Below are 13,146 nucleotides of genomic sequence, written 5' to 3' on the forward strand. Positions count from 1 at the left end.
GGACCTTGAATGGGCCACTTGGAATGAATGCAGCCACACTGTCATGTGGATTTCCACCTATAATGGATGTAGGCACAGTGATTAAAGGAGGGGCATTCCCCACCATTAAGCCGGCTGACTGTTGAAGAGTGAGCCATCGACTGTGGCCTGACGCTGTAATGTCACAGGAACTTGCTTCTCTGATGGGTGCAGTGCAAGCCGTGGTAGCTAAAACTCAACCCAGGCATTGACTGCTTCACCAGGGGATCCATCCAGAGTGGCATTTAGCCTATCAGTAGACTCTGTCTTTCTGTAGGGTGAGAACATCTAGAAAGAGTGAAGTTGGCATTCCAATTAAGCCTGGTTTGGTTAGACTGCATTACATGCAGGTACTTCATGGCAAAACAACAGCGCTCCATTTTGGCTATAGGCACCTCTAACTACTAAGTCAATAATATGAAGAAGGGAAGCAGCTGAACCAAATGCATGTATATCCTGCCTATTCGCCCTTCCCACACTTAAGTCAATCATTCACAGGAGGACAGCACCAATCTGCATACAAAGCAATCAGTGGGCTATGTTTATACCAATGTGCACTATGACACTGATATACTCTTTAGTGTAGGCAGAAAGCACAAAGCACAATGACAAATACAGCTTTCCCCCCACGTATGGACTGAATTTAAGATTTAGTAGGGCGTGCAGATGAATACTCTAAAGCCAATTAAAATGTACCCCTTTTATATTTGGTTATTCCTTTCCATGTAGCATGTAAAACGTTGAAAATTTTCACGATTATGTAATTATTTTCATGTTTCCTTTTCACTATTTTGTGTTCTTTTCTCCATATGCTTTGTTATGTTATGTTATGTTAATTATTATTTATTAAGCGCGCATACGCCCAGAGGCTTCTTGGCGCTGGAAAGAGATAAAAAAAACATAACAAGGGTGGATCAAACGAAAGTCTCTATTTCAGATATGCCTGTGTGAATAAGTGCGTTTTGAATGCCTTTCTGAAGGCAAGGAGATCCTTGCACTGCCTAAGAGCTGGCGGCAGAGAATTCCACAGGGTTGCTGCTAAAAAGTGAAAGCTACTGCCTCCCTGTCGTTTCTTCTTGAAGCGAGGTACCTCCAATAGGTCTTTGTGGGCTGACCTCAAGCTGCGTGAAGGAACGTATCTGCCAATCAGCTGTTTAATAAAGGAAGGGCCGTTCCCTTGCAGAGCCTTAAAGATAATGCAGCCAGTTTTAAATTCGGCTCTTTGAGCCACAGGAAGCCAATGCAAGGGCTCTAAGCCGGATTTAATCGAGACCCATTTGGGAACATTACAAATCAGTCTTGCGGCTTGATTCTGTAGGTACTGCAGTCTTCTAAGTTGGCCTATAGGTAGGCCAAAATAGAGACTGTTGGAAAAATCAATGTGGGAGAGGACTAGGGCCATGACCACCTGGATTAAGGCGGTATGGGTGAGGAGGTGTGAAATTTTCCTGATCTTTCTCAATTGGAAAAACCCCGAAGAGACCACCGTTCCGATCTGAGTTTTTAAGGTAAGGTCCTCACTAATAGTTATCCCCAGGCTCTTGACAGTTTTTGATTTCATGGGGGGAAGGCCCATGTCCATGGGCCAGAAATTAGGACTCCAACCAATTTCACTTTTACCAGGCAGAATCAGCTCGGTTTTCCCCGGATTTAATTTAAGATGATTTAGCGACATCCAGTTCTGGATTAGGGTCATAGTTGCTTGAAAGTCCTCCACAGCATTTGGGGAATTAAGTGTAAAGACTAGCTGCAAGTCATCTGCATAATTGTATACAGTGACTTTATGTTTACTTAAAGCAAAAAGGAGGGGCCGCATATACAAATTAAATAATAAGGGAGACAGGGAGGAGCCCTGAGGGACCCCGCAGAAGGAATTAATTTTAGGGGCTGAGAAAGAACCTAAGCAGACAGACTGGGTGCGTTCAAATAAGAACGATTTCAACCAAGCCAAGGCAGAATCTCTAATGCCTGCCTGTTCGACACGGTTGACCAGAATGGAATAGTCAACCGTGTCGAATGCCGCAGACAGGTCAAGGAGCACCAGGGCTTGGTGAAAATTATTGTCAGCATTGGACCTCAAGGTGATCTGAACAGCCAATATGACTGCCTCAGTCGAATGACCAGGCCGAAATCCTGCTTGATTAGGTTGTAAATAGCCCGATTCCTCCACAAAACTTGAAAGGCAGTTGGTAACATGGGCCTCCAACATTTTGGATAAAAAGGGCAGCAAGGATATGGGCCGATAATTCGTAAGGTCCAATGGATCAATGCCAGGTTTCTTCGTGAGGGGTATGAGTAAAGCCTGCTTAAAGCTACTAGGGACCATCCCTGAAGTGAGCGAGTTGTTAAGCAGGGACATTATGCTGTTAGGAATGGCTCGACCAATCTCCTTCATAATTTGAGGGGGACAAACATCCATAGGGGAGCCAGATTTGACTCTAGCTAATAACTCTGAGAAGACTTTCAAATCAATGAGAGGAAAAGAATGTAAAGTTAGGGGGTTAAAAGAAATATCATCCACAGGGGCACACATAGGAAGTGTGGAAATGTGCTGTTTGATCAATAAAATCTTTTCTGTGAAGAAATCATTCAGGGAATTGCATAATGCTTGTGTAGAAACAACCGGAGGGGAGGTTCTGTCATCGTTACAAAGGTCGTTCACTATCCTGAAGATTTCCTTCGACTTATTAGTGGAATTTAAAATTTTGGACGAAAAGTAGGCGGTCTTGTGGTTGAGTAGTATTTTTTGATATGCCTTTCTTGCTAGGCAATAAGTAGCCCTAGCTAGAGGGCAATATTGAGTGCGCCAAGCCCTTTCCTGTTGCCTCACTTCCAGTTTTAATTTTTTTAGCTCAGGAGTGAACCATTTGTGTGCCTCCCTACTCCTAGAGCTACAAAGGCGTGTGGGTGGAGCGTAGATATTAATCGCAGAAGAGAGCCATTCCTTAAATCGAAGGTCGGCCTCCTCCACGTTAGTACTCTCTAGGGGAAGGGAAGTATTTAGGAAATTTAAGAACATAGGGAGATCCATGGACGTCCATTTCCTAATAGTCCTACAGGTTTGAAGCTTAAATTGAATATTCTTGTCCAATTGGAAAGAAAAGCTTATACAGTGGTGATCAGACCAGCTGCAAGGTTTGATATCTATTGAGGAGATTGGTAGGTTCAAAGACCAGATTTGGTCGAGACTATGACCTTTCTGATGAGTCTCCGTATGAATAAATTGTGTCAAATTGAGATCATCAAGAAGTTCTTTCATCTCAGCAGCTTGAGGGTCTAACGCTGGATTATCAAACCATAGATTTAAGTCGCCGACCAAAAGAAGTTTAGAATGGTTGGTGACCAAAGGAGCCAATAGCTCAGCTAGGGTGGAGGGAAATGTGGCCATAGATTGCGGTGGACGGTACAATAGCACCAGTATAAGTGTTCCGTTAGGAGAATCCAATTTAGCAACTAAGTTTTCTGTATTGGGCAGAGGCAGAGATGACAGTTGTCTAAGTTGGTGTTTTTTATTAACAATAATGGCTACTCCTCCCCCAGCTTTCCCTCCTGGACGAATTACAGACAGAATATAATAGTCTGCTGGTAAGGCTGCTAAGATGTCCGGCAGAGAATTCGGGGTAAGCCAGGTTTCGGACAGTAGCAACATGTCAGGTTGTGAATCCGTTAATAACAGAAAGATGTCTGTTTGATGTTTAGTCATAGAGCGGGTGTTTAAGTATATACACCTAAATATACTAATGGTGCTAGGTGTGGTGGTAAGCATCGTATACTCAGGGGCGGAATCGGCTGTGAGAGTGGCAGTGTTACTTATGCCTAAATGAGCAATTCGTTTAACCGTGTTGTGAGGGATAGTAGGGCACATCGGGCTGGCTGGTCGTAGCGCTTGTAAGTCAGCGGATGTATATGTGTAGGTACCTGCGAAATCCCCAGCTTTTAGCCAGTTCCTCCCTTTACTAATTTCTCAATGATGATCTCATGCGGGTTTGCTGTCCTGTTCACCTACAATAAATGTATCTCTGTCATGAGTCTTCCGTACAAAATTACATTACAAAATGTTGTCATGACAACCTTCCAAAAGAGCTGTCTTTGAGATATTACAGCTGCAATAAGTGAGGACATTTACTGCTTGCAAAGAAACCTCCCTCCCTGCACAGCATGCACTTGCATGGTTCACACAAGCTGTTAAGACTACAACTGTTTGAATAAACTTCAATAAAGTTGACAGGTAAAGCACCAATCAACGACTTCGATCAGAGAAGAAAAGAAGTGAGTTAAGTTGGTGTTTTAGCTACAGGCCCATAAGGAAACCTCTCAAGAGCAAAGTCACTGAGTTTCGTAAAGTCAAAGACTCCATATCCGATTCTTGCTTAAAAAGAGAGACCCAGAGCTTGATACCTTGTGAACAGGAAGGGATTTCCTTTGAGTGCACATATTTCGGACTATGGGAAAGGAGGACCAATCAGCCCCCAAAGCTTCCAACTATTTTATTAGGCTACCTAAGCTTCATGAGACACGGCTACAAAAGCACAAGTGAGAGGAGACGGTAAGGGAAGGAATTTGTTCATGTTTTTTCTTACCTCTTAACAGAGGATTCTAAAACAAGACACAAAAATTTGACTTTTTAATGAAAGGTAAGCAAATTCTTTCATGTTTTTCTTACCTCTTAACAGTAACAACAAGTCACCCAAAGTTGACTTTTTAATGAAAGGTAAGGGAAGTCTTTCATGTTTCTTCTTACCTCCTAAAAGAGGATTCTAAAACAATCACAAAAATGATATTATTTTTTAATAAAAAAAGTATTGGGAGGCCAACAGATTATAACGCACATGAAAGATCAGATCAATGCCTATCAGTACAGCTGATACATTATGAGTAGAAGTAGCTCATCTGGTCATTCAAGAGACAACAAATTCAAGGGAAAAATGCTCAAATTAATTTAAGGTACTGGGGAACGGTCAGGCTGTATTCCAGTCCATCGTTTTCCATCCACTGAGCCACTTTAGACAGAGACAAGCCTCATGTAAATCAGTTTTAGTCTTGCTAAATTAGGAACAGTCCAGCCTAAACTGTCAGGCTTCGTCTTGACTAGAAGGAAACACAAGCAGCCTTAGATCAGTTTCAGTCTTCTTAGGCCTTATTAGAGAATTATACCTTGAGTCCTACAGCACTCTGAGCACTGGACGTGTCTGCGCATACCGGTCATGCTCAGGCTGTCTAGTGCCATAAACAACCTAGTCAAGGAAGAAATGACTGAATTAATCTCAATCCCTGGGGATGGCTCGGGACATCTTCCAGTCCATCATTTTTCACCGACTGTGCCACTCTAGACAGAGATCAACCATATGCGAATACGTGTTGGTCCTGATGCAAAGGGGACAGTCCAGCCTGCATTGCTGTTAAATTGTCTGCTCTATTTGGGAACCCTAGCAATCTCAGATCAGTTTTCAACTATTAGACCTTATTGGGTCTTGTGGCTCGGAGAGTACAGAAGTCACATACAAGCATCCCTCTCAACTTAGGGCATCTGCTACAACAAACAGTTCAACCCAAACTGCCAGGCCAGGCTTGGGTTCTGTACTAACTGTGGAATTGGACTCAAGCTGCAGCTCACTGATGAAGCCAACTAGTCCAAACCCGGTCTGGGTTGATATATTCATGCTAAATGCATGATTATTGGGTAAAAACACATATGTAAATGTTTGAAGTGTTAAATATTTGCATAGAAGGTGCACAATTATGGACACAATTGTTACATGGATTTCTGAAATCCATTATAGAGCACATAACGCACATAATAAAATGCTATAAAATTGTATGGTACAGGATATATGGCACAAATCTTTCTTTTTGTTCTGAAAGAGGTGATTATTTTGTTGCTCCATATCACACCTGTTAGGTTTTATTGTAATAAATCTGCCAGAATCCTGAAAGTAGAGCGCCTAGAAAGCAGATAAATCTTGTACTGGAGAAGGCAAACAATAAGGGACACACCTGAGAAAACTTAAATAAGAGTACAAAAAAATCCTAAGTGAGATGGTACACAATGGGTATCTATAAACAAAGCAGGGAAACTATCTGAAAGTAATAGAGCATGGAAAATGCTGACAAACTACTTAAAATATACTAAAGGGAAATCAATAACGCATGCCATTAGAGATACAAAGGGAATTACCCTCATATCAACACAAATCATTTGTACACCTTTCAAGACTTCTACCAGAACTTATATAATATCGATGTACACATGAAACATGGTGACTGCATTAAATACTTTGATAATATTCCACTACCTAGAACTGACCATGAGGCAAGAGTAGCTCTCAACAAGCCCATTGAAAAAGAGGAAATTCAAATAGCTGTTTGTTGTATTAAAATTGGCAAAGCCCCAGGCCCTGACAATTTCTTTGGGAAATTCTTTAAAATCTACACAGACCCCCCTGATTCACTTTTTCATCACTTTGCAGAATCGGGGTCTAAATCAGGAACGACAAATACTGCAACCATTGCGGTTATACCAAAAGGAGGGAAAGTTATGAACCACAGACCCATCTCACTAATCAATATTGATTGAAAGGCATAAGCATAGTGTAATAAAGTTGAGGGAGTCCAAGTAGTTTATATAAGCAAGTGTAGTTTATTCAGCCCCAGCCAACAGTCAGCTAACAACTGACAATCCTGGAATTACCAGTAATGGGAACCTTGGTGACATATGGTTCCAAACACTAGGTTCCAACATGGAACCAGAATATCTAGAAAGACAAGTCATCACACTTCTCCCTCTTAAACATTAAACAGGTTTACACGTCCAGCAATGAAGTAGGCAACAGAAAGGTAAAGAACTCAAAGAAGAAACTACCTAGACATAATCACGCAAATGAACAGGAGGCCTGCATACTCTCACACTCTTGCGAGAATAATTAGTATGCAGATCAGGAACAGCAACAACATCATCACACTTCCCTTTACCCCCAAAATGAGAAACACGACTATTGTTCCAGATACGACCATCCTCCGTCTTTACAGCATTTTTGAAAATGTTCACAATGGTTCTAGGCACAGAAAACTTCGACCAATTTTGACAGCCCACAGGAGCCCTGATCTTTACTATCTCCCCCACCACAAACTTCGAATCCTTTGCAGAATTTCTTCTATCCACATATATTTTCCTTTTCCTCTGTAGTTCCAATTCCCTTTCTCTCCATGTCCCCACCTCATTATTTTTTACACCTTTGTCTGCAATCATCCAGGCAGGAGATAAGTAAGTGTTAGGTGCTCTACCCTTGAAAAGTTCAAACTGAGTTTTTCCTTGTTTATGGCACTAGACAGCCTGAGCATGACCGGTATGCGCAGACACGTCCAGTGCTCAGAGTGCTGTAGGACTCAAGGTATAATTCTCTAATAAGGCCTAAGAAGACTGAAACTGATCTAAGGCTGCTTGTGTTTCCTTCTAGTCAAGACGAAGCCTGACAGTTTAGGCTGGACTGTTCCTAATTTAGCAAGACTAAAACTGATTTACATGAGGCTTGTCTCTGTCTAAAGTGGCTCAGTGGATGGAAAACGATGGACTGGAATACAGCCTGACCGTTCCCCAGTACCTTAAATTAATTTGAGCATTTTTCCCTTGAATTTGTTGTCTCTTGAATGACCAGATGAGCTACTTCTACTCATAATGTATCAGCTGTACTGATAGGCATTGATCTGATCTTTCATGTGCGTTATAATCTGTTGGCCTCCCAATACTTTTTTTATTAAAAAATAATATCATTTTTGTGATTGTTTTAGAATCCTCTTTTAGGAGGTAAGAAGAAACATGAAAGACTTCCCTTACCTTTCATTAAAAAGTGGAGGTGGAGAAGTGTGGCTCACTGGTTAGAGGAGGCAGACCTGGAATCAGAGGTCAGCCCGGGACCAGGGTTCAATTCCCGGCTCGGCGGGGTCTTGAGTCCTAAAATGTCCATGGACTCGACAATTCTCGCTCCGGTGCCTACTCGATTCACGGGTTCACACTCTGCGACTCTGGGCAATAGCTTGCTTAATCTCCACAATGGCCCCTCGTGCCGGGATGCCTGGCTTTCACCTTGCGGATACCCTGCCGGGGTTATCTCACAGGGGAATACCAGGACGGGTTCCCTAAGCAAGCGCTTAGAAACCGCTTGGTGATTTGCGCTATATAAATTCCTGTACATTTACATTTACATTCCTGTAGTTGAGTGAGGAGAGAATCGATATGCTGAAATTCTATTCTGTAACTCCTTTCTCCAGTCCAAATTGTTGACCCTTGCTAATTGAATGCTTTCCTTCAAAGTTTTGTTGAGTCTCTCCAAAGCACCATTCGCCTCAGGATAATACAAACAAAATTCTCTTGTGAACAATGCCACACTTACTGAGGTACTCCTCAACTTTCCCTGAACAAAATTGTGGTCCATTGTCGGAAAGAATGGAGTTCGGAAAACTCTCACGTTTAAAGACAGACTCCAAAAAAGAAATAACAGACTCGCTTGTAATCTCCCTTACCAAACTAACCTCAACCCATCTAGAATACAAATCCAATAGAACCAACATAAATGGAGTTTGGTGCTCACCATGTAAAGGTCCTACAATATCCACTGCAATTTCATCCCAGGGGGACCTAGGCAACCTCCTGCAAACCATTGGAGAAGACCTCGTCTTCAAAACTTTATCACTTGCCTGACAAGAAGAGCAATCTCTAACAGTGCGTTCCACCAACAAATCGATACCAGGCCACCAGAAGTCCATTCTTATGCGTTCTTTCGTCTTTGAAATACCCAAGTGCCCCTCATGAGACATGTCAACCAGAATACTTCTGAGATTAACCGGTGGAACCAACCTAGTACCTCTCATGAGTAATCCATCCACCACTGCCAACTCATCGGCAATCAAAGACCAAGGTTTCTTCAAAGAACGAGACCTTCCACCTTCCAGCAATTTAATGACCTCCTTCAACTCCTCATCCTTACCCAGCTCTTCTCTCCAAGCATCTTCTTTCACCGCCCCCAAGGTGACGTCACACACCTTTAAATCACCCTCAAAATCGTCAGCCAAGGCTTCCTCACCATTCTCTACCACATCCACCAACCTTGACAGACAATCTGCCGAGACATTAGTTTTCCCAGGTATGTACTCAAACTTGAACACAAACTCCTGCAACGAAATTACCCATCGCCTTATTCTTGCAGAGATGGAGTCTAGCCCCTTTTTTTCGAAGACCTCCTTTAGTGGTTTGTGATCAGACCTGACAGTGAAGGAGGAACCCCACACAAACTTTCTGAATTTATTCACAGCCCAATATATACCTAGTGCCTCTTTCTCTATGACAGAGTAATTCAACTCTGCCCCCTTCAAACACCTCGAAGCACAAGCTATCAGGACCTCTTTGTCCTTCCTCACCTGTAACAACAAAGCACCCAGACCCTTGCTGCTAGCATCTGTAACAATAAACGTCGGATCCCTTGGAACAAACGCCTGCAAATTTGGTGCATTCCTCAGGTCCATCTTCACCTGATCAAACTCTCTGCTACACTCTTCTGTCCAATTAAACACAGCATTCTTACACATGATTTTCCTCAGATTAACAGTCTTATCTGCAAAATTTCTGACAAACTTATTATAAAATTCTGCCATGCCCAAAAACGATGAAACTTCTTCTTTTGAGCAAGGTTCCTTCAACTTTTCAATTGTTTCTACATGATCTTTTTTTGGAGATATGCCCTTCCTTGAGATGTGGTGGCCCAAATAATCTAGCTCATTGACACCAAACTTGCACTTGCTCTGACGCAGAGTTAAACCAACATCCAACATTTTCTTCAACACTAGGCAAACCCTCTCATCATGTTCCTGTTCGTTCTTACCAGAAATGAGAACATCATCCTGATAACATCTTACCCCCGGTATTCCTTTGAACAGATCTTCCATAATTCTCTGGAATACCGAGGCAGCTGAAACCAGCCCAAAAGGCATTCTTAAGAACTTGAATGCACCCATTGGAGTAATGAAACTAGTAAGCTCTTGACACTCTTCTTTCAGTGGAACTTGGTGATAGGCTGAAGCCATGTCTAAGGTGGTAAAATAGCATGCTCCATCTAATGTAGAAACCAACTCCTCTATGTTTGGCAAAGGGTACTTGTCAACTATTACTTCTTTATTTAAAGCACGAAGGTCAACACACAGCCGAATCTCATTGTTAGGCTTCCTCGCGACCACAATAGGTGCGAGCCACTCAGTTGCTTCTACTGGTTGTATAACCCCAGTCGACAACAACTTCTCAATCTCTTTACCTACAGCATCTTTTACACCAATTGGAATGCGCCTTACTTTAGCAGCAACAGGTACCGCACCCAACTTCAGCTTTATGTTGTGATTGTAACCCTTTATGCATCCTAGTTTTTCACTGAATAACTCTTTAAAGTTCTTTATAAACTTGTTCTCCACATTGTCTACAGCCTGAACTTGAATAACTGGACGAGCATTAGGATTGAGACTCACCCCCAACCTTGCTTGATGAGACCAACTCAACAAGTTGTCTCCCCTGTTTACCACATAAACTTTTGCTTCTGTATACCTTCCCTTATATTCAATGCAGTCAAAAAAGTAACGCCAAACGTTTTCCGCCATCTTCTATTAAAATTAGCAGGTCATCAGCATAGGCCAAAACTGAGTTTTTGCTAAATGAGAATGAAATCCCATTGAGTCTTTCATTGGATATTAGTGAGTATAGCAGTGTTTCTGTGAACAGTAGAACTAAGAGAGGGGATAATGGGCAATCATGATGTATACCTTGGGATAAATTAAATGGGGTGGAAAGGTGTCCATTAATTCTTATAGTCAAAAAAGGAGCTTTAGAGGGAAGAAAAACACAGGTCGCCCTCCACTCAACAATCAATCAAAACAAAAAGACCTGGTTTTTAAGGCACCTCTTGTCAGGCTACACAATTTAAAAAAAACTGAGGCGAGGATCTACTAACTGTAGATTCCATATAATCCTCTCTTTTCTTTTCTATGAGGTATTCGCCAAACGTTTTCCGCCTTTACTTAAAAAAGTTTTTACAAAAGACAGTTCCCACGTTTTATAATATTTCCATCAACTTATCACGACGTGAAAAAGAACCCAAAGGTTTCAAAATGAAGTAGGAAAAGAGGAAAAAGGAAAAAGTGTAAATGGCAAAATGACCCCTCACATGCGCACCACCAAGGGGTTCACTGGTTGGTACTCACCAGTTGTGCCCACTTTTATCATCATCGGTGGTCATTTTGTCTAGAAAAAGAAAAAGATGTCCAAGAGAAAATAACCTCGGTACAGTGAAGTGAACAAGTCACATCTCACGATGTAACCATGTGTAATTCAAATTGAAAAATACAATATATTAGCAACCACTTTATTATTCACAAAGTGTATCTTTTCAAATTAAAAACCGGCTGCTTATCATGTATACCGTTTCCAGCACCGGAATGGGTCATTTTGCCATTTACACTTTTTCCTTTTTCCTCTTTTCCTACTTCATTTTGAAACCTTTGGGTTCTTTTTCACATCGTGATAAGTTGATGGAAATATTATAAAACGTGGGGACTGTCTTTTGTAAAAACGTTTTTAAGTAAAGGCGGAAAACGTTTGGCGAATACCTCATAGAAAAGAAAAGAGAGGATTATATGGAATCTACAGTTAGTAGATCCTCGCCTCAGTTTTTTTAAATTGTGTAGCCTGACAAGAGGTGCCTTAAAAACCAGGTCTTTTTGTTTTGATTGATTGTTGAGTGGAGGGCGACCTGTGTTTTTCTTCCCTCTAAAGCTCCTTTTTTGAATATAAGAATTAATGGACACCTTTCCACCCCATTTAATTTATCCCAAGGTATACATCATGATTGCCCATTATCCCCTCTCTTAGTTCTACTGTTCACAGAAACACTGCTATACTCACCAATATCCAATGAAAGACTCAATGGGATTTCATTCTCATTTAGCAAAAACTCAGTTTTGGCCTATGCTGATGACCTGCTAATTTTAATAGAAGATGTGCACAAAGTAATCCCAGGCAAATGAACAACTATGCAGTAATGTCAGGATACTTCCAAAATAAAGAAAAAAGCAGTAGTATTCCCGCTAAACATTCACCATAATCCTGCAGTATTAGACACTTCAGGCACAAAGTGGCAAAATAATAATCTCAAATATCTAGGCATCTGGTTCGGAAGAGACCTAAAAGATTCATTCTCCTTAAACAAAAATAAAACTCTAACAAAAATTAAAGTCCGGGAGGAGGCAAGATGGCGGCTGAGTAGCGGCTACCCGATGCCGCTCCGCAAGTCTGGCCCCTAAACAGATTCCTAGCAGAGCAAAATAGGGGGATCTCTATGGCAGAGCAATCACGGTTAAGGCACTGAAGGTTACCGCGTAATTCTTACTGCATGGACCGGCATTTCAGCATAACAGCCTTTGCTATCTTCATGTGGGTCAGAGATCAGAGGGAGCGGTGAGCAGCAAAGAGATGTCTGACTCCGGCATCATGCACAACGAGCTGCGCTACTCCATCATCTCCTGAGTCCACGCTCTACATTGCCCTGCGGCTGCCTTCAGCGACGCTGCACCCAGATGCAGCACTATCAGCACTCAGCGAATTCCTGACGGCTCTCCCAGACTCGGCGATAAGAGCTAGATACAGCAGAGGGCTCCAGCTTAAAATTCGAAAGTGGGTGACACACTGCTTCCAAGACTCCCAAAGCTCCTCTGCAACAAAAGGAGAAACAAGTAAGGATGTTGGGGCGTGGGGTCGGAAAGAGTATTAAAGCCAAAGATATCCATGTGCCCGCGCCCATAATGACTGAAACTGAGAAGCAGACTTTGCCAGGACCCTTCCAAGGCGTCCAGAAACGCTGGGTTTAAAAAGCAGGAAACACGCTGTTGGTGGGAACTCCACAGAAAAGCGTAAGCGGGTAGCTAACCAAGCAAAAAGACTGCAACTTAAAAAAAACATTAAGCTCTCGGACAGTGTCCAGATGATCGACTCTCAGCCTCTAATATCTAATATGTTTGGCCCGATTGTGGGGGGGGGGAGCATAATGACCTAGCCATGGAGGTAACATCGGAAGGGCAGCCTAATCTAATTACCCTAGC

General features: G+C 42.2%; 1 protein-coding gene across 2 annotated transcripts in view; it reads right to left on the reverse strand.

Annotated features, from left to right (window-relative positions):
- Positions 1–13,146, reverse strand: part of TRPM6 (transient receptor potential cation channel subfamily M member 6) — a 730,325-nt gene that overhangs the window by 489,685 nt on the left and 227,494 nt on the right. The gene's annotated exons all lie outside the window — the stretch shown is intronic.

The sequence above is a fragment of the Lissotriton helveticus genome, chromosome 2_1 (genome assembly GCF_964261635.1).
Source record: "Lissotriton helveticus chromosome 2_1, aLisHel1.1, whole genome shotgun sequence".
Lineage (NCBI taxonomy): Eukaryota > Metazoa > Chordata > Amphibia > Caudata > Salamandridae > Lissotriton > Lissotriton helveticus.